The sequence below is a fragment of the Anser cygnoides genome, chromosome 1 (genome assembly GCF_040182565.1).
Source record: "Anser cygnoides isolate HZ-2024a breed goose chromosome 1, Taihu_goose_T2T_genome, whole genome shotgun sequence".
Classification (NCBI taxonomy): Eukaryota; Metazoa; Chordata; class Aves; order Anseriformes; family Anatidae; genus Anser; species Anser cygnoides.
This window is the reverse complement of record NC_089873.1, coordinates 119,830,720-119,853,289: the sequence shown is the minus strand read 5'-3', so window position 1 is coordinate 119,853,289 and position 22,570 is coordinate 119,830,720. Positions and strand designations below refer to the sequence as shown.

Sequence of the window (22,570 nt, the reverse complement as noted above, 5' to 3'; positions counted from 1 at the left end):
TAAAAAAGATCCACATGAGTGACATTTTCTAAACAGGCTATTTATGCAATCTTATGCCACGAGGGTCAGACTCATAAAGTACTTGAGAGACTAAGAAGGCCTCAAAATTCCTAAATGCATTGGCAAATTTGGACCCTAGTTTACATTTTTGTACTTGATATGCATTCTAGAAATATTCCCCTACTATGTTTAATGGATCTGGGAGCAAATGAATTTGGAAAAATAAATTCAAATAGACTTTTCTGAATCAATATTGCAGCATTTCACATTCTTGATAATTTGAATCATAGTGCTGGAGAAATATTCAGCTGCTGTAAATTGATATGGCTGCAGTGAAACCAATAATGTTACACTAATTTATTCCATCTGAGGATGTGATTTTTACAGCACATCCTTGACCTTACTTAATTGTTATTATTGTGTTGCTGTTTTTATTTATTTTTTAATAAATGGAAAAAAAAATAAACAGACTTCTGTATTTGTAGAGAGAATGGAGAGATTAATTCTGCAAATAAACTGAATGTACTAGTAACAAAACCAGGAAAGTTGTCAGTCAATATTTTGTGGGGAAAAGAGCTTAATCGAAAAACAAAAATAGGGAAGCAGTGCATTGTCTTTTCTTTTTCTTTCTCTAAGATAGAATGCTGAGTTATGGAAACAGGTAGGAGACATAAAAAAAAAAAAAAAAAGCTGTATGATATAGCCTCATTCAAGTGTAGTGAAATTGCAAATGCATACATGTCCCAGTGAGTTTTCTTTGTGGTATCTAAAACTTCACCTGATTAGAAAGAGAATTTCAAGGAAGAGACAGGGCAAATGTACAGGGCTCCTTCTTCTGGCACACATATGCAACTTTGGGAACTTCTTGCTGGGAAACTTTCTGACCTTGTTCAGATGTTTCTAGGCCAGAGGTGTCAGTGGCCCTGCATTCAGTGAATCTCACTGACACCTGAGGGCAAATTTATGCTTTGGCTTCCACTGCATCCTATGAGAATTAATTCTCCAGTCTTGTGTGAAGAGGTATTTTTTTGCTTTCAAACTGCTGGCTGATAATTTCATTATCAGTCTACCTGCTGTTGTAAGGTGAGAAAGTGAATAAATCATTAGCTATTCATCATCTCTACCTCAGCCATATTCCCCTTTGTCATGTATTATGTAGTCCATTATCCATTATCTGTCATCTAAACTATCCACTCTCCTTGTAACAAAACAGTTCTCCGAGTTTGGTCTTCTTTTCTCTGTAACTTGGTTCCAGCATATCCTTTAGAGATGGGGTAGGTGAACAATGCATACATAATGCACAGCAATAATTTGCAGTATCATAATATAATTTGATTTTTTTCTCTTATCCTTTCCTTAATATTCTTAATAGGCTATGTTTCTTAGTTCCTGAGCATTGAACCCCTGTATTCAAAGTATTCAAAGAATTTTGGAAGACTCCATCTATTCTTCTTAAACAACATTAGATAATTTACCACCTGTCTGTCTCCATATAATAGCCTGTACATATATGCATGCCTATACATACACATGTATATCTGTATTGCCTGTCTCTCTATAAGCAGAACGTTACCCTTCTGCAACACTTTGCAGTTACTAATATGGAAGCAAATAGAAAGATGTATTATCTTTTGAAATACTTCATGGTCAACTTTAGGTTAGTCTTTTCTGAATAATTTTGTATCAGCTAATGTTATCAGTGTCCTTCTTTCTGCTTCCTGAAACATTTATGAATATGTTGAGGAGCCCAGATCCCATCTATTAGTAGTAACATGAGTGACAGCGCTATGCTGTGAAGACTGACAATTATTCTCATCATTTGTTTCTTTTTTTCTGTTTTTTTTTTTTTTTTTAAAGAAAATACTTATCGATCATGTATTATGCATTAAACTGTTATTATCTCAGCCCCTAAGTTTTTATCTTTTGCTTTTCTGATTTTCTTCCCCCATCCTGCTGGGGCAACAGGGAGTGAGTGAGTGGCTGTGTGGTGCTTAGCTGCCCGCTGGGGTTAAACCACAGCAGGTACCAAAACTAACTTAGCCTTTAGTAGTTCAGTAATATACAGAATTTATTTTAGGACCGTGTGATGCATAGAACTTGATCTTCTCATTTTTATTTTTCTTTATCATATGCCCAAATTTACTTTAATCCATTTTAATTGCGTAAAATGTGTGTGTACTATTGTAGCACTGTGGTCAAGGGAGACTGATAGGCACTTCAAGGGGAAAATTCTTCTTACTTTTTAAAAATATTGGTCTCTTCATATGATCTTTCTCTCTCTCTCAGATACTTAGCTGATAAGCTCAGTCCAGTTTCCTAACCTTCAGACAGCAACAGCCAAATGTATCTCACCCCAACATCTCCATTCATCAGGTTGTCCTAAAACCTCTTTTATGGACACTTTAATTTGAAGCAGTGCCTCCTTTGTTCTTACGTATATCAAGAATCACTCTATCCAAGAGGTAGTGAACCATATTGATGATAAGCTTAGTGTATGTAAAAACATTCTCAGTTTTTTGGGACCTCAAGTATTTCACTGTATTTTTCTTCCTTTACAGATATTATCCCCCTCGTGATGCAATTCTCTGGAAAAAACACCTTTTCTAAAATGATTGCTTATCTCCTACCTTCTCACTTTTCATTCCCTCTCTTGCTTTATGTATAGACCGCTAATGTCCTTTGATAATGATAATACTGCCATGCACTCCTGCAGTTAGCCTAAATTGAAGTCACCTTACTTTTCCACCTTGCCCTGGCTGCAGCAGTAGAGTTACCTTTTCTATCATGTTTCTCACTGCAAATATTTGTCCATTAGTTCCAAATGATTTTCAGTGTGAAAACAACTATTCCAGATTCTACCTCATTTCCCCCTCTTTCTCACACACAAGCTTGCACATAACCAGGACTCATTAATGGTGGTTAAAATGAGTATTTTCCCTATGAGATCAATGAAATAGTGAGACACCTTAGGCTGGAGGAAATGAATTTCTTCAAGAACCAGTCTTGCAAGAGATGTGGGCTATTTCACACAAAAAGTGGGAGTGTACTAATCTGGTTTGCTGATGACATCGTAGGTGCAGACAGGGCATTCAGAATCTTTTACAGGTATAATTCAAGGACAGTGCAGAAACTGGGTTAGTTTCACAACACGCAGTGTAAAATAAGATATATATGGACATATTAGTTATAAGAACCCCTGCTGTCATTAGGTGCCCCTCTGCTGAGATGGCAGAGAAGGAGAAAGGCAAAGATAAACACAGGTAACATCATATATAGGCTGTCAACATGACAGAAAAGCCAAAATCCCTGGAATCCCAGGTTGCATTAGGGAAGTTATCTCCTGCAGAGAGAAGAGTGCACACATACACCACTGGCAGGTATAGTTTGATCACCCAGGATCAAAAATGATTGCATAAAAGCAGAATGTAACATTGACAAGGGCTCCTGAGACGGTTAGGAAAGTGGAGAGCATATTATATGAAGGGATTCTAGAAGAGCCTGTCTGGATTAATTTACCTGAATGGAGGTGAGAAGAAGCACGGCTTCTGCTGATAAATACCTCAGTGGGGTGAATGTTAAATAGGGATAAAGCTATTTTGCCTAGGCAGCAAAGCAAATAGGGCACCTGCCATGTGTGAGAAAATGGAGCCTGAATCTCTGAAGGAAGTCCCCTATCTGATGGGCAGGTAAGCTTTTGGGGACTTCCATTTACAGTACCATGGCAAAAAAATAACCTTTTCTGAGAGCATGCAAACTATCGTTCATCATGCTGTTCTTGCAGTAACACAATGTGCAGAGGTAAGATAACCCCCAGCTTTGAAATGGGGGAGATGATAACAGACCTTTTCACTTCTGCAACTTGAGCAGAAAGGCAAGGAGCCACTCAGGCTGTGCAAATGAGGGGCAACAACCCAGGACCAGGGCATGGAGGCTTTGGGTTCTTCCAGCTTCTCCTTCTGGCTCACTGGATGCCGTCAGACCCAACTTGCTGTTTGCTGGGCTCTGTTCTCCACAGTGGTAAAATGGAGGTAATGATACTGGTGGTTCCTGTAAAGCAGTTTGAGACGTGCCAGCAAGCAGGGCTAAGTAGCAGCAAGGTGTTATTCTCATTTCCAGAGACTTCAAAGGAAAGCAGAATCTGCCTTCCCAGCCATCAGGCAAAACAAAGGTGTGTGGGCGGGTGAGAATAAGGGCTGAGAAAATAATGGCCACATCACCTACACAGCTGAAGGCAAAACCCGAGTATTATTCAGTTTTTATAGAGAGAATATAAGTTAAAGAGAATCTTTATGTACTTTTTAATAACTCACATTTCTGTGCATGAGTGATGATGATTTGAAATTAATACATTTCTTGACAGCAGGGACTGTAACTCCCTGCTTTTTTTGCTGACATTTTCATTTGATCATTACTTTTTCCACAATAAACATCTGTCCCAAAAGCAGCTGCTTTTTGCTGGTAAGTGAATTGCTCCCTTCATAGCCTCTGCCACATTTATTTTAACTTGGTCAGTACTGAGATTAGCTAAGACTGGATGAGTAGTACTGAAATACGAAATTATTCAAAGGAGGTCGAAGTTAGCCAGATTAGTGTGTTGCCAGTGCATTTTAAGTTTTTTAAAAGATAAAAGAAAGTCCTAAAATATTAGTGTATTCCCCACCAACTAGGGAATGTTAATTATAAATAAGAGGGGAAAAAAATGCAACCAATCCCACAAATATTCCCAAAATGGAATTTATGGGAACATTGGACACCCACACATGCATTCCTTCATCTGTGCTGCCAACAGTCCCTTTTTGATATGGATCCTTCAGGTATCTGTCCTCTTTGGCCATACCTCCATGCCCTGCAGGCTTTCCAAATCTGGGAAACAGCGATAGACTACCATCGAAATTGTTGGCTGAGATTTCCCCTGAGGCACAAGGCTGTAAGCCCGAGGTCAATGTGGTTTATTCAAAGCACCCCCAGTTCTAGTTCTACTGATGTGGGCAATCCAGGTGATCCTTTACTATATACCGTCACTTTTGTAGCACCGGTAGTGATGGGAGTCCTTTTTTTTTGGTGAAAAATATTTCATCCTCACTCTGTCAGAGGACGTTTAAATAAGAAATAATACTAAACTCAGTTTGTAGCAATGTTTCTCCTGAAGAGACTCACAGAAATATATAAGTATACTGTTTGGTTAGTCTTTTCAGTGCAAAGGTGGGTTGTGTCAAACAGTCTTCTGATAGAAAGACAGAAATTTTTACATATGGCAGACTAAACTCTTATTTTCAAGGGTAGGTGCTTCCAGATGCACCAGGAAATGATTCTCCATTACTTGTGCCATTAAATTTCTCAGGTTATTCAGATGTACACTTGACTACACTGGCATATCCCAAATAAAAACAAGACCAAATAGAAAAAGGACAAAAGTTATTCAAGATGAAAGGGCTATGAGCTCAAGAACTTATTGAGTTAGTTACAGAGCATGGTCAGGTTTACACTTTAATGTACCAAAAGGTTCCTAAGTGTCTGACAGTGCTAAGTGTGGTCTTAAGCTCTTTTTGCTAGAGGTAGCCCCCCTTGGTAAGTACAAGCATCTGTCTCTATCAGGCAGCTCACTGAACCAAAGCAACAGAAAAGTTCTGCCTCTAGCATGACTTTCATGGTTTCCTTTTCAGCTTGCTTCATCTTAAAAGTGTTTTCTCCCTGGTCTTAAGATCAATCAAGTGTGAAGGATGCCATGGACTCTGATAATATTAACACCTCAGTTGAACCGAGTGATGCAAGCTTTGGGGTAGTGTCAGTTTGGAAGAGTTCCTTAAAATTTAAAAACACCCATTAATACAAAACACAAGTAACAGTAGTCTCAAAGTATGCCAATGGTAATTCAGTACTGATGTTTACTTAGAACATCTATGAACATAATAAAATGTTAGTATTTTGAGCTTAAAATCAAAGGCAACGCTGCACATCCAACCAATATTCAAGAGTCTAAATATGGGTTCCTTGTTATATTGACAAATGTTAGATATCTTTTGTTCTTTTGCATGCACTGACACTGGCGTTCCCTGTGTACAGCTTCATGTAAGTTAGGCATTTATGTTAAGTCACTGAAGTCTCAATGGAGAGGAAAAAACACTTGTAGAGGACAAGTCCTTCAAGTTTACATTGTCTGTGTCTACACTGAGCTGAGATGAAAAGTTTTTATTAGTTACTGAGCCTTTAGACAATCCCACCTTCACTGTGTGTTGTATTTTAACTGGACAATAGGTATCCCTGTTTTGCAAGCTTTCACCTTGACAAAATTATTTGTTTCACCAAGGTTCACCAAGAAAATGCCTGTTTGAAGTAAAAGAAGTTTTTGTTTAACCAAGCCTTGTCACATATACTTTTTCTTTCTCTAACCACATGCCATTGCTTACCAGTTACTTCTGGTTTCATGCTATAAGGTAACACTTTCTAACACACTGAACAGTACAGCAAAGGAATAAGTTACTCATGGAAGGTAGCATTCCCATCACTGGAGGATGTTAGACATCAGCTGGTCAGTGAGGAAAGGTTTCAGTGTAGCTGAATATGCTTCGGAGTATTGACAGCATGCATGACCTACTGAGATTCTTTTCAGCCTATTTTCCTGTATTCTCTGGCTCTGTAATCACTAAAACACTAACAGTATAATTAATCCAAATTGACCAGAAGATGTGAAAAAGGGTTGCTGGGTGCAAACAGGAAGTGTTTATTGAAAAGAGAAAACCATTCATTTTTTAATGTCCTGACCATGTGCTGCTGACTCCTCAGTCCTTCTGAAAAGCTTATTTCAAGATGTTAGAACTGTATTACTTAACAGCCTGCTGCTTCCTAAACTCAGTATTCCTGGTGAGGTGCAGTCTGCAGTTAAGATGCATGCATTCAGAAAGTAATGTAACTGAATTTAGATGCATGTAACTCTTAAATTACACAGCGCTGTCAAGTATTGATGTTTATACTTGATAGCTTTAATATTACTATTTATGTCTCAATAAATTGTACTTGCAGAAGTAAAAATGGAAAAGCCAGACTGCATTAATATCTATACTAAACATAAATCTCAAAACATAATTGATATGGATATTATCAGTGTAATTTCAATAATATTAAATATGCCCATGTCTTGTGATAGGATCTTCTAAATGCACTGTACAAGTGGTGAAGTGAATCAGGTAGAAATACTTTTTTTTTGCAGAAAAGCTGGTTTGAAAGAATGATTGAAATCTAGGTATTGGATTCCAGACACTGACTTGAAGTGAGAAACTTAAGACCTTTGATAAACAAAAGCAAGCTAAACCCCATTATTTTTAATATCACACTAAAATGTGCCTTGAATTTTGGTCTGCAAATTATTCATATAATCTTTGTGGGTTTTGCAGTGGAGCACACTTGTGTTATTTTCTCTGGAGAGGATAAATTCTTAACTTGCCAGTCATGCTCCACAACAATTGGAAAAGGGGAAACATTTCCCTACAGTAAAAGTGTATCTCTTAAATATTTAAAAATTAGTACACTATAGCAGAAGATATCTGGCAAGTCAACCACAAGCTGCAGTCTTCATCAAATGCTTTCTGCTCAGTCTGCCAAATATATGATGGATCCTGCAAAGTACCAGGGTTTGTGAAACAGCAGTCCCAGTCAACTTCTATCAGCACTTTGGGAGATCAAACTTTAGATTGGGCTTGATGAAAACCAAGTTCTTAAATATTGTTTACCTTGAAAAGCTGCTGTGCCTCAGGTTGTTTCTGAAATGGCAGGGTACCACATATCACCCTGAAGAGGGCTGTATTTCGATAACATTAAATCTATCTTCAGATCCTCTTGATGATCTAATTTACAAGACTCTGTTGTTCACATTATATATTTGTGCTTAATATGGGCAAGAGGAAGCTAAGAAGCTCATAAAACTAGCGTATCTTTTGTGTGAGGGTGAGAAGTGCTTTAAATTGTTTCAACCATGAACTCTACAGATAGTGTAGCTACCCATATGTGAAATTGCAATCCATAAAACGGCAATTTCACTCAAATCCATTAATGAATTTTCTAGCCTCCATGGGTTCCAGCATAGTTTTAATTTGGGTAGAGCATCTGCAGAGGAGGGGATGACTGTCATTTGAAAAACATCAATGTATAGGGACAGATCAACATTCTCTGTGGAGATGCCTGAGCTAAAACTCTGGAAAAGTTTGCAGGGTTGACCCTGCTGACTCCTCGGTGAACCTTCACGTACCAGGGAAGGGAGTCCTGGGGGGGTGAGAGACTGAGCCCGTCTTAAATGGTGTCTCAGGGTCATTTTTGCTGCCCCCCAGCAAAGATGACCTTCTTTGATGACCATGACTATGTCCTCCAGCATCTCTCTACCCTAGACCTTCACCCCCAGAAGCTGTGGTGCTCTTGCTTCACTGTGTGCAGGGAAAAAGAGGCCAGGGAGTGAATGTAAATGAACTTCTTTTTGATATTCAGCTTACGGTTTCCTTTAAAAATTTCATTGTTTTACCTCAGTAATCTTTTAGTGTCAACACAATTAATTGCCCTTTATTCAGGTTGTTTAAAGATGTTTCAAGGTTCGAGCTGTCTTTGTGGCCTTCTGTGAATGCCATGTAGCAAAACTATGACTTCGGAAAAAAAAAAAAAAAAAAAAGAGCTCCGAAATCAATGATTGTAGAAATGAAAAGAATAAAGCTTATCTTTTAACTTCTTTTGCTCAGCAGTTGACATGATTACAGGATCTGGTAAACAGAAGTTGACTCCAATATCACAGCATCTTCAGCATATAGAAAATATTTAAATGAAGTGAATGGAATAGCCCACTGGCATAGCATCATGGTAACCCTTTACTACCTAATACAGGCTTTCACTTTACAGGAGGACTAATTGGCTTAACAAAAAATTGTAAGTCCGTGAAGCATACTGGGAAACTAGCTAGAGTCTAAACAAAATGCGTGACTTGGTTCATGAAGTAGAATTCTGGACTTGTCCATAAGTGAAAAAAAATGTTTTGGGCTTGATAAGGCAAGTACACCCTTATGCTTGGATGGTATGCTTATCCATGCCTTTACCACTTGTAGATTATGCCACTCATACGTTCCATGTGTATTTACATCCCAGGAATCTTGTTCAGGTTTATTCAGCCCATTTACTAGTGGAGTTTTATGCTGGCATTGCATAATGCCAGAGTGCTACAGACTGCACAAGCTACCAGCTGATTTCTGAGCACAGCTTAATATTGATTTCATATGCATGGAACCATTCTAGAAACAGTCAAAATAAACAGGAAACCATCCGATGTCTCTTGTCCTCTCAAAATCAGAATTACATCTTCAGCAGATTTAGGTTTACATTACCTGAAGACAGTTGATCTGTTCCTATCCATCTTTTCCTACTCACATCTGAGGTTATCAGCATGACAAAGATATTCTCATATAAAAGACAGACAGACATCAAGAAGGGATTTCCTGAGGACTGTTTTTTATTACAGAGTGTTTTCTTTCTACCATGAATTTCAGAGCTCAGGTTAGCTAATCTCTACAAATGCTGCAAATGCTTTTCAGAATTCAGACATTTGAGAAGAGTCTGGAGCCAGGTTGAGAGAGGTGCTTGTTTGCAAGCTGTAATGAAGCCGTAGGGTCAGAGCAGGTTATAATTGTATGGGCTGGCAGTGACCTCACGAGAGATTCATCTCCCCTAACTGCAGATGTATCAATGTTCAACATTTCACCTCAATTGTTTTCTTTTGAGTGAACAGCAGTCTAAGGTAGTTGTAAAGAAATTTTTGTGGTGCTACCTTGAGAGTGAAAGATGTGAACACCTAGCTCACCCTTGACATCTTAACTAAATTTTGTGTCTTTTGAATTTAAATATTACTGGAAGCATTAGCCATCTTAGTGTAGACAATTCCAGCTCTTATATTTTGACAATTGAAATAAAATAATGGACAATCTGCCACGTATTAAGGGGAAAAAAGAAAATAAAAAAGTCTTTCATAAAAATCCTGTATGGGACTTTACCTCCAGTTCCCTTGTTCATCTTTGTTTTGGGTATGATAAAGGGGAGAAGTGACTCATGACAGATAGAACTATTCTGGATCTCAGACCATCCTCTTAATTCTCAACTCGTTGTTGTGCTTTTTTCCCCTTTTCTTGCCTACTGTTACCATTCCTCACCAGATCTGAGTTCTTTTTATCCCTTTCCTCTCCTGTTCAGTTTCTGAGCAAGAACACAGGACATGGATCAGTGTCTGAATATTTCCTTATACAAGTTCTTCAACTCAAGCCGAGTTGGCCCAGTTAGACTTGCGGCTAAAGACGAGCATGCCAGGAGATGAGCAGCTCTATTGGGTTTACATGGCAAGGTTTTGGTAGCGGATGAAGGTGGGGGTGGCAGGAGGGCTGCAGGGGTGGCCTCTGTGAGCAGAGCCCAGCAGCTGCCCCATGTCAGAGCAGAGCCAGCTCCAAAGGACTCCAAAGGGACCTGCTGCTGGCCAGAGCCCAGCCAGGGAGTGACGCTGAGTGGGCCTCTGGGAGAGCAGAGATAAGAAAGGGGAAGAAACGTCATGCAACAGCAGCTGGGAGACAGGAGGGAGAACATGTGAGAGACCCAGCCCTGCAGCCCCCAAGGTGAGTGCAGCAGGAGGACAGGAGGTGCTCCAGGCAGGCAGCAGCAGTTCCCCTGCGGCCTGTGGAGAGTCCCCTGGTGGAGCAGGCTGTCCCCCTGCAGCCCATGGGTCCCACTCACTGCTCTAGTCTGCTAGTGATAGGCAATAAATTGCATTAATCTCCCTATGCTGAGTCTATTTTGCCCATGCTGATAACTGTTGAGTGATCTCCCTGTCCTTATCTCAACCCTTGAGCCTTTCTCCACCATATTTTCTCCCCATTCCCTTTGAAGACGGAGAATGAGAGAGTAGTTTTGGTGGAGCTCAGTTGCCAATGAGGGTAAAACCACCCCAGGTACAGACCTGCTGGCTTTGAGGGAAAGCCCTGAAGGCTTTATTCTCCAGGGCTCTGGGTGCTGCTGAGGTACTCTAAAAATCCATTGCATACAAAACCCAGATCCTCATTGCAGAGGTTGGAGGGCAGTAGTATGACTGAATACAGGGAATACTTGAATACAGAAAAACAAAACAGCTCAGCAATTGCTTTGTAATGAGCAGAAATTCAGAGACATTAACTGCAAAATAAAAAGGTCAAGAGAACAGACTTTTGTCACATACATCTAGCTTGCTTCCTAACTCCTGTCAGTCATTTTTCTTCCACAAAGTCAATTTCTGGCAGACTCTGCAGTCTGATGGTGTTACAATGACTTTTTTTTTCTTAAGGACATATCCCTTTGGAATGCTTCTGTGTGTGGCTTCTTTGTTGGGTGAGCAGGATATGCTTGCCAGTGAGACAGAACCTCATTTAGTTACAAAATACACTGCTTCTCTTAATGAAGTTGGAGGTCTGTTCTGCAGGAAAAAAAGAAAAAAAGAAAAAAAAAACACAGATGAGGGCCTCCTTAACATCATTCTGTAGGGCTACTACAGGTCATTTTAAAAGTACAAAAATTCTCTGAGGCTCCAACTCCTTCAGTTTTTCAGCAGGTTTTGTTGAATTATATGTAACAAAGGTTTCATAAATTGACGCTGTGTTCCAGCCTGAAAGGAAGGGATTTTGTTTTTTGGGTATTTTTTAGCTTTCACTTAGCACATTTCTACTCTGCAGGGATTTGTTTGAGCAACAAGAAATGAGTTGTGTCACTTGAGCATGCATTTGAAATTAAGATGGGGTCTTTCTGTGCTTGATAATTATCAATTGCTTGAAGTGTATAAGAAGATGTTGTCAGGTATGCTTGAGCTTTCTGGCAGTGGAAACTGGACAAAACTTAAGCTTGTTAGGCTGCACAGTCAAACATTTGTTATGGATTTTTTACACCCTGTAGGTGTATTCTTTGTGAAACATGCTTCTTCCTATAAAGATGAATCTGGCAGTCTTTCAGAGGCAGTCTTTCAGAGGCATTTATCCATGCTTTCTCATATTAATTCAATTGTTCTCTCTGGTAATTTCTGCTTAAAAAATATTTAAGCTGCTTAACTACTTCCACTTCTCATTCTAGCCACACTGGTGACTTTTCATCATTGTACTCCAGCAAGCAATTGTGCAGCTAAACTTGCTCTGGAGTGGCAGAACTGTCCATCTAGTAACACTTACCTTATGTCTTCATCCTGTCTTTGGAAATCAACCCGTTTTTGGCCCTTGCAGTGCATTCTCTTTCTTACTAGAAATGCAGCCGTTGTTTCTATTCCATTGCAGGAGTGCTTATAGGACCCAGATGAGACTTGGCAGAGGGCTGAGCTGAGCACAGAGTTTACACAATATGTCACTCTTTGCCCTCAAAAGCTTGCTAACCAAATAAACAGGACCAAGAGCCAGAGGAAAGAAGAGAAGAGAAGTGACTGGCCAAGGTCACGCAGCAGACACTGGTGACAGTGGTGAGACCAGGACAGAGGTTGCCTAAGTCCTAGGACAGCACCCTGTTGCACAAGGTATGGGACATTTTGCAGAGAGGATCTCTAGGCTCTCGGGATTCAGTTTTTTGTTGTTGTTGTTGCATTCCCCCTGTTCCTGTTACATGTGACCGGCGGCAGCTGTGGTGTCGGCTATTGCCAAAGTAGTAAATAGAGTCTTCTATCCCCACTGAAAGGAGAGTGAATGATGTAATTTGGCTCCTTTTCCTTCCCACTGGCTGCCAAGACATTATTTCTGTATCAGTGCACATGGCCATTTGGCATCAAACGAAAGCCCTCTCTTTGTGTAAGTGGAGGCAGGATGTTAATTCTTTCTGATGTACCAGTAACATATCTGGAAAGGCGCAGCAGCATTTCTTTCAGGAGGCGGCGGATTGTCCGTGTTCCTTAACAAAAAGGGAGTGTGTGCTCCTTTCATTGCACATGGAGCAGCTGAGAAGGTAACCACATACCTCCTTTGGTGCAGCCCTGCTAACCACAGATCACTTCTGTTGTGTACTTCTAATTTCAATGGGATGGCAAGGCTGTTTATTTTTGCTTATTGTAGCAGTTCTGCTTCAAAGCACCTCTGCATTGAGTCATTAAACTTCTTTGTTCTACAGACTTCAAATTTGAGCACGATCCCTTTTAAAGGCTGGAAAAAGGAATCAGATTCTGTGTAACATGTATGAGGTCATATGGCACCTGCAAGGCCATATTTCTGCCTACTCGTACTGTGTCTTCTGGCCAGATGAAAATATTCTCACTCCAGGGTCTTTACTTCAGATCATTAAGTTCTGTTTATTGCCTGTGAAGACAGTCCTATGAATTCTTCTTCTGAATTTTTGTGAACAGAAACAATTTGGAAGAAAGGGAGAGGAAGAGAATAGACCAACTAATGCCAATACGGATTTGTTTTTGCCTGGCCTAAGACCTTGAGTTACTGTACTTCCTCTTTGAGACCTCCTGCACCTCACACTGAATGGGATGATGGTGTCAGAGGATCCTTGTTTTTTCTCTTAGGAAAACAAATGGGAGTCCTGGACAAATGATGGATGCCAGTGGAGGTGGCAGAACCAGCAGGCAGGTGATTGTGGGTGCCTTTTGCACCCTGTGTCTACCTCTATAAGGAGAGAATGAGGCTGCTCTCATTCAGGTAGGAGAAGCCTAATAAAGAAACTGAATCTGAGGTCACAGGTTAATATAAAATACATGCTATTCCATCTCAATTCAAACAGGAGAAAGAGTACTTGCATAGTGTCCACCATAACAGACATGGAAGTTCAGAATAAGAGTACAAGCTGGTTCAGAGCTCCACCCCAGGGCTATTCCTTTAACCAGGATAGCATCAACAAGGCGTAATTTTTGATCTGCACATTAATTATCAGCTTGGCAATTCTGTTTCATTTTTACTGTATTTCCAAGTTGGCTTACCTACATAACCCAAGGCAGGCTCACATGCCTGTTCACAGGAACCTTGTTAATGAATGGTTGAAGGTTTTCATTGCCTTTGTGAACTGATACAGGCTCAGTCCTTTCTTTGCTGTTTGCTAGTCAAAGCAAAGGAGGCAGACTAGGCATGCCTGCACATGTAACATCGCAACATCCCAACTGTCTAGTAGCAGTGTTTATTGATCCACACTCAAGGGTAAATCCAGGGAATACCTGAGCCACTGTAAGTGGCTCTGGCACTGGAGAGGGTCACAGTTTCAGTGTTTGCATGCTGATAAGTCTGGTAAAAAAGTTCTGGGGCTGGTGTCCAGGTGCAGCCCAGTCACCAAAGCAGGCTCTACAAGGCACTAATCCCATCCTGCTAGGGAATGGGATTGCTCCTGTCCCACCACTACATCCCCACCACACCAGTGTCCTGGGACTGACCTGCGGAGGTGCATCTCTGCCACTTCTGCATCATAGCAGTGACAAAATCTCTTATAATGATGCAGGATGAAACCTATTCAGGCACAAGGCTGGATTTGCCTCGTCATGCACAGAGAAAAACACAGTTTTCTACTTTCCTCCCCAGCTAATCCCTCCCCCCCCCAACAAACAAACAAAAGAATCCACACGCTTGATTTGACCGTCTACGTCCATTCTTCTCACTAGTCTTACTCCACGAGTGTCTTATCTTTCATTCTCCCCTTTCCACTGGGAAAATACTTCATTAAAGTTGTTTTCCCAAGAGAAGAGGTATATGGCTAAGGGACAAGCACGTGCGTGTAGCTTCCCATTGACAGGATAACTGCAGCCGGTCAGGGCCAATCCATACAACAGGGCTGAGACTCAGACCCTTGGCTTCCACCTTGGAAAAAGCACTTGTTCCATAGACAGTGCAGAGTTTGACCACTTAGAAGGTGAAGGTGAAGCTGATCCTTTGTGGAAAAAGAGCCGAGTTCAGGGGAGAGCCACAGAGAATCAGTTTTTTTGCTCCTGCTGCTGCTGGGGGAAGGAGGGGATATGCTGTTGATGTGACGAGCTGTCCCATCACACTCCCTGGACTTTGACATCTTCTTTGGAAGCAGTCTGACCATTGGAGGGGGAAATTGGCAGTGGACTCACTTCTGCCATCAGCAACTGCCTGCTTTGCCAGTGCCTAGACTTCAGTACATAAGGGCAAGGAAAACAGCTGCAGAAAGTGTGTTCCCAAGCTTTCTCACTGCTTCCACCAGAACTGCTCTTGGCAAGTGTGGCACTACCAGCTTGTCAAGTGCCCGTCTTCAGCTGTGTATGTGTGGAGCCCAGCGTTTCAGCTCGTCACTGGCCTCTCATTCCTGATTGTCTGCCACTTCAGCTTTCTGCCTCTGCCTGTACTCCTTTCTCACGGGGTTGCTCGTGGTGATCATTCAGCCAAGCTTTCTGCTGACTTGTCCAAATAAGTTTTCATCCTGTCAAAAATTTATGGATGCTCTGTTCATTTAAAAACTCATTCAGGAAGAATCTTATGCAAGAACATTTGTAACAGCCATTCTCCTTAGCTTCCTTTGCTGCAAAGTGAAACCCGGGAATGACAGCTGTGGATCTAAATGCTGTTTTCCTCAGCAGTGAAGGAACAACTCAACCAATGCTTACATGAGATTCAGCAATAGCTTTAATGGCAAGAGCCAGAGATTGTGGGAAGGCTCCTCACAAGCAACCCAAACTTTTTTTGAAAACTTTAGTTTGGATTGGGAACAAATGCAAGCTTTGGAAGAGAAAGGATCAGCTGGTCCAGGCTTTATATCTATGGATCTGTCCTCAGCTCCTGAACTCCATTGTGTGCTGCTTAAGATGAAAACTAAGCCAGCAACAGATCTGGAAACTCCTAAGCTCTGGACCCAGGAAGGGGGGGTTCACATCTATGATCCAGAAGCAGAGCCAGGTGCTACTTCTGGAGCGGAGCCTTTTTGTCTATGAGAAGGCTCAGACGCCCTTCTCCCTGAGCTACCTCTGGTGCTGAGACAGTAACGGGTGATGTTTCTGTCAGGGAGCTAGCTGGGTCTCCCTGCTAATGCTCGTGTGGGAGAGACAGACAGGGACCTGTTCTCAGCTCTGCGTGTTTCTGTATTCAGGGCAGAACACAAGCCGCACAGTGTCTGCTCTGTCCTCAGTGCCAAAGACACGAGATCCTCAGTTGCTTGATAATGATGAAGACTTTCCTCTCTGGTCTGTGTTCATGTATGTGTGTGTCTGTAGGCCTTTGGTCAATATCCTGGCTCTGAAACTCCCCACAGTTTGTAGGAAGGGTTCAAAACCCCTGTCTTTAGGGCTGGCCAGTTGGCTGGCCAGTATCTTCACTAACAGCCTATAAACAGAGTCCCTCAGACCCATGCGTGCTCTTGCCAGAGCTCTGCTTCCCATATCTCTGTCATAGTCAGAGATGGTCCTAAGTACATCAGTAGAGCACTGTAATAAATGATACAATTATTCTTGCATAAGGCGCTGTTTCAAAGACACTTATTTTATCAGCCAGTGCATTTCAATGGGATTTATTTCCCCTCTCCTGCTATTCATTTACTTCTCTTCTTTCCATTGCAATAAAACTCTCAACAGAGGGGGAAAATCTGGATGTCAGTTCAAAATGTTGTAGTAAATAATTCACAGTAATATAAGGAGAAATTGCTTTTTGTTGACTGGAGCTCATGCAGAGCATTGCATGTAGCTCAGGCTGGATAAACATGGTCTGCTTTGGATACAGAAATTTAAAGTCTGTCTTCTTGTTTTATCCCTGGACTGATGTCGTATACAGTATATTAACACCAGTGCCAGTGCCATCACAGAGTGGGGTAATGTATGGGATAGCAGGCTGAGGAAAGTACAGGGCAGTTATTTCTTGTGTCTCAGCCTTATTCTGCCTTCGCTGCTTTTGTCATTGAGAAGAAGAAAACAGAGAGGTGAAATGTGAGGCCTTCCAGCTGCCTACATCTGTTAACCAATTTATTTTTTTTAAGGTAGAGGAAATGGGAGGGTAAAGAAGGTGAAGACAGGAGTATGTCTTAATCTACAGAAGATCTAGGTCAGCAAATAAATGTAATCATTCTTTGAGTTAGTGAGATCTATGTCAGTCACGTTAACCTGTTGAACCAATGACCCGTGGCTCCTGCCTTGAGTGTGGCTGGAAATATTAGTTTTAACAATGCCCAGGACTGCAGATTCAGCAAAGCCTTCCTGATGCTGCAAACAGTGATTGAAACCTACCTGGATTATGGAAACTAAACCCACACAAGCAAATGGAAAACAGCAAGCATTGTCCCTGCGGCTGGTTGAGAGAACATTAATTCAGATACCATTCAAAACATTCATCTTTGCTCTGTTTCCAAGTCTCTGCTGAGGCAGACAGGCTAGAGTTACTGGACTCAGTATCATAACATGTGCATTTTAAAGTTGCTTTTTATCTTTCTGATCCATGACAGGGTAAAATATCGGGTTTTGGGAGAGCTGGTGACTTTGTAACAGATAATCTGGTTCCTGAATGCATTGGATTTCCAAGTGGGTCAAGGAGAAAAAGGTATTGGTAAGGAGGTGCTCAGGCTATTAATTTCATTTAATACAATGCTCTGCTGAATACAGTGGTTGTGCAATAGAGAGGGGAGGAGTGGGGAGGAATCTTGCTGCTTCTATTCCACATTGCTGAAATGATAGGGCATAAATTGTCATGCAGAACCACACATGCTCTGTGTTTATTATTGTTTTGATAGCTAGCTTTGCAAAGTAGGACTCATGAGTGTAGATGATTTGAAAATAATGACTCTGACATTATATGACCTTTAGGTACATTGACAGCCACTCCAGACTACATGCTATTTGATGATTAAAAGAATATTTTTTTTTGGTTGGGGGAGTCTGTTGATGGAAGAGGTTTAAATGTAATAAAACCAGAGTTATAGTCAAACAAAGTGACAGTCCTTGTTGTGGAACTCGCTGTAGGGGACATGAGATGATTTCTGTGCATGATAACGCATTTGCTTTTAAATGCCATCACTAGATTGATAATTATAGAATCCTTCATATTGCGCCTGGCGGGGAGTCAAGGCTGAATCCTACCAGTCTGTAAGAGTGTGAGATAGAAAAGTCTGCTGAAAAACAGAGGAATTTAGTCAGAGTTTGTGCATGCAGCTGCTAAATGTATTTAAGATGTTATCGGAGAGCTAGCTTAGTCTCATCAGAGTCAGCATAAAGCCTGATGATGCTTTATTAGCAGTTAGCATATTGGCAGGAAGGCTTTTAAGACCTCTTTGTGGCAAACAATGCACAAATGAACACCACCCCAAACCTGTCTTTTCCCAATTTGGTTACGTACTACTATTGCTATTTTAAGATGCAGAGAAATGTTTGAAAACCCTTTCGTTTCACTTTCAACATATACAGCAGCACAGTGAGGAATACAGAGCATCCGAAGAAATATGAAGCTATTCAGTATCTGCAGCAGGCAGAGGACAGGCAACAGGAGAGTCTATTCTGGTTGTGTTCCAACACCAACTTCCTCAACCAACTTATTCTCCTTAAAAAATAGGTAGAAGTTTTAAGAACACCATGACCTATGGAGTGAAAAATGAAGCAAAAAAAAAAAAAAAGGCATAAAGTCATAAATGTGTTCTTTGCATTGAATACACTGAAAATCACGGTTGTAATTGCCCGGATATAATCAATGTCATTAGCACAGCTCCCTTTGCTGATAGCAAATACTCAGTGTATTTGCAACAGTGTGCCATGCACTGCAGCCGAAGCCTTGGAAATTCTGTTGGTGAAGAGTAGGATTTTTTACGTGCCTGGTAGGATTCTGCTTTTAAGCAGGTGAAAAGTATCAAAAATGAAAACCAGTTTTGGGTGAACAAGCTGCATGTGAACCCTTAGGTAAATATGGTTTGATGAGGAGTTTTCCCTCATCTTAGGAAAGCCCAAAATGCCTGTGTCTGAGTCAGCGGCTACAGGGGCAGGAAATGCCAGATGAAGATGGCAGCTTCTCCACACCTTATTGAGAGCTGTTGAGGACCAGCAATGAGGAGACAATCCACATCCCTCATTGCTCAGTAGAAAAAGCAACAGTCCAAGAGAAATTAAGGCAGAAGAGCCAAAGACTCATCAGAAAAAGAAGAAAAGGACGGAACAAAAAAGACCAAGCTCACACAGAAAGCAGAAGAGGAAGAGGCACACTAGAATCAGGAGGCAAAACAGGTTGTTGTCACTGTATGCTGGTTCAGAAAGCTTAAAACATGCATGGCAGGTAGCTTGGTAGTTGTACCTGCAGCATGAGAGGTCACATGTGGGCAAAGCTGGCCAGCCATGCTGGAAAATCCGGCTGAAATAGGATCAAATCTTTGAAAGAATACTTTTTTTTTTGTGGGGCAAGAAATCTTTTACGGTGCCTAGACAGGGTTGCAGTCTTATTCAGAGCCACTTGGCAGAAAATGTTTTAGGGTGTTATGAAGACAGAATACAATACACATACAAGAACGCTGTAGTTGTATTTGTGTGCCGAGAAGCACTTCAATTTCTTTACACTAATATGGTAAAATAACGGGCTGTTCACTGAGAAAGAAAACATGCTTAGTGTGTAGTCAGTCCAACCCTAGTTATAAGCTGAAAATCTGTTCTTAGGAAGATCCCTGTGTGTTGGGTGGGTATCTGGGGAATTCTGAGCATTTTAATGACTCTGCATCTTCTTATTTCAGTTAGAGAGGTCTGAAACAAAATTTATACATTCAAATGAGAACTTCAAAAATGGCATGATTTTCAAGAGCCCTGAATTCTAGAGCTAAGTAACTTTTTTTTCCCCCCTGCAAGTGTAAAACATATCGTCTCCAGCTGCTGATATTTTTAGCAAATATATATATATATAGCTAGGTTGAAAATGAAACTAGCAATTTTGAAGTTAAAACCTGTTAAAAAGTTTCAATAAAGAATGATCCTTTCTTTCCAAATGAGAAGCCGTTTATAGTATGAAAATTTATATATTTTTTTTTGTTTCAAAATATTGAAATAGAATATTTGGATGTTAGATATAGAGGGAGATATTTTAATGAAATTGAGAAGAATGAGAAAATGTTTCATTGTCACAGAATCTGCGTTTTTTCACTAACATAAAATTTCATTAGGAAGCATTAGGTTTGTCAAGTTCCTCCCAGCCTTCAGTGGACATGACTGAAAATGGTTTATTAAAGTGAGATAATTATTTGTATATACAACTCTGGATTTTGCAATAAAATATCAGGCTAAGATTTTAGCAAGATTTTTTTTTCAAAAAAATGAAAGATAAAATGCCAGTGGTGTACTGTAGTTTATTATATGAGCAATTAGAACGAGTCATAGATACACCAGATAACTAGAGCAGAGGGAAGACACTTTAAGTAAGCTTGCTTACAGTTGTCATCACAATTATACCAGTAATTTCTTTTACTAGTTCAGCCTACATGGCTCAGCTTTGCTCAAATAAAACAGCTGTTGATCTGACCAGGCAATGAGCTGATCAGTTTCTCTTGATTATCTTATTCATGTAATCCACATTCCTATAATACTGACTTGGCTTTGCAGGCAGTTTTATTTTCATGCATCAGTTTCTTTCACAAAGTGAAATGAAAAACAAACAATAAATATTCCCTTCCCTTCCCTTCCCTTCCCTTCCCTTCCCTTCCCCCTTCCCTTCCCTTCCCTTCCCTTCCCTTCCCTTCCCTTCCCTTCCCTTCCCTTCCCTTCCCTTCCCTTCCCTTCCCTTCCCTTCCCTTCCCTTCCCTTCCCTTCCCTTCCCTTCCCTTCCCTTCCCTTCCCTTCCCTTCCCTTCCCTTCCCTTCCCTTCCCTTCCCTTCCCTTCCCTTCCCTTCCCTTCCCTTCCCTTCCCTTCCCTTCCCTTCCCTTCCCTTCCCTTCCCTTCCCTTCCCTTCCCTTCCCTTCCCTTCCCTTCCCTTCCCTTCCCTTCCCTTCCCTTCCCTTCCCTTCCCTTCCCTTCCCTTCCCTTCCCTTCCCTTCCCTTCCCTTCCCTAGGACTTTGAACAATTATCACCACCAGACAAGATGGTCCATGAGTGACTACAGCCTTGTTTGGAAGCCTTTTGTGGCTGACGGTTGGATTCTCTGGTGTCTAATTTATCATAAGATCTAACTGAAGATTTTTCCTACAGCTGAAGCTTTCATACCATCTGTTTCTCCTATTCTTCTTCCTCTATGTTTCTCAGTCTCTGATGTCTACCAAGGTGCTCTAACATGTGCTTGTGTTAAACCGATTCTCCAGTGGCAGCACTACGAGATCTCGGCCCTTTACCAGCCCTCCTTTCTTCCTGTCTCCTTCCCTGTTTGTTTGTTTTTTTTTTTTTTCCCCAAACCTTTCTTCCTCTGTCAAATTTGTTTGAAATAAGCCAAGAATTTCAAAAATTGTTTGTCATGGGAGACATTCTGAGTGCCAGATGCCCATTCCCATAGACACACACATCCAAACCTATGTAGCACAAAACAAGGCTAACGCATTTCAGAGGCACCGCATTCCATACAAACGAGCACTTCTGGAGCTAATGAACATCTGTGAGAGCACTAAGAAATTTTATATTTCATGTATCTTAGGAGTTTCCTAATTATAGCCCCATTGTGATGCAGGCAGGAATTAAAATCAATGGGAATCGATGACTCTGTGATGAGTCCATTCATAAAACACACTTGAAAGTTTCCCTCCCCAAAAATACATGAAGAAATTAAGCAGTGAGGTAGAAGGGTCAAGTTCTTCTCATGGGCTGATATGTGATTAAAAGACAGGAAATAAATCCAAGTGTAAATGCTCAGTTCTCACAGTGCAGAAAATGCTGCAAGGGGTTACCACTGAGATCTGTGCTGGTACTTGTGCTCTCCAATGTATTAATGAATGATCTGGAAAGGAGAACAAAGAAGAGAAGGGAAACCTTTGCTGAGGGGTAATGAAAGATGAAATTGACTGTGAAGACTTGGAGGAGGATAGCATGATGCTGAGTGACGGGCAATAAAACAGCAGGTGAAATTGTCTTTTGGTCAGCTGAAAATCTGATGCACATGTAGGAAAATAATCCTGCCTATATATAAAGAGTGATGAGGTCTGCATCATATGCTACTATTTAAAGAATTAGATGTTCGGATCAGTGCAGGTTGCTCTGTGAAAATAGCCCAGGGGCAGTCATACAGAGTGCTAGAAGTTGTTAGCGAAGGAAGTGAAAAGAAGGAAACCAAAGTGAACAGGGAAAAAAGACGAGAGGAAAGCAAAGGAAGTATTTGGGTCAGTAAATAGAGGAGTGATGCACCTAAACTTTATAGTTCCGGTCTTGTCTTCTCTGGAATCAGAAAAGAACGAGCAGAGGTAGCAGAAAGAGCAACGGAAATGCCTGTTGTTATGGAATAGCCTCTGTACAATGAGAAACTAAATAACTAATTCCTATCCATGAAGAAAAAGGATAGGGTACGATTGATTTCTGAAATTGTAGGTGATGCTGAAAGGAGGAGTAGGGAAAGGTTCTTTATTATTTCTTATACTACAAAAGGAGTAGCTTTTAAATGAAACTGTCAAGCTAAGGCTTTAAAAGAAACTACAGGCAGCATTTTCCACACAGTGCATAATTAAACAGCAGAGCCGATTGCCACAGGGTGTTG

The 22,570-nt window shown here is 40.9% G+C and overlaps 1 long non-coding RNA gene across 2 annotated transcripts in view; it reads right to left on the bottom strand.

Moving 5' to 3' along the window:
- LOC125183008 (uncharacterized) overlaps positions 1–22,570 on the bottom strand; it is an 87,661-nt gene that overhangs the window by 26,614 nt on the left and 38,477 nt on the right. The gene's annotated exons all lie outside the window — the stretch shown is intronic.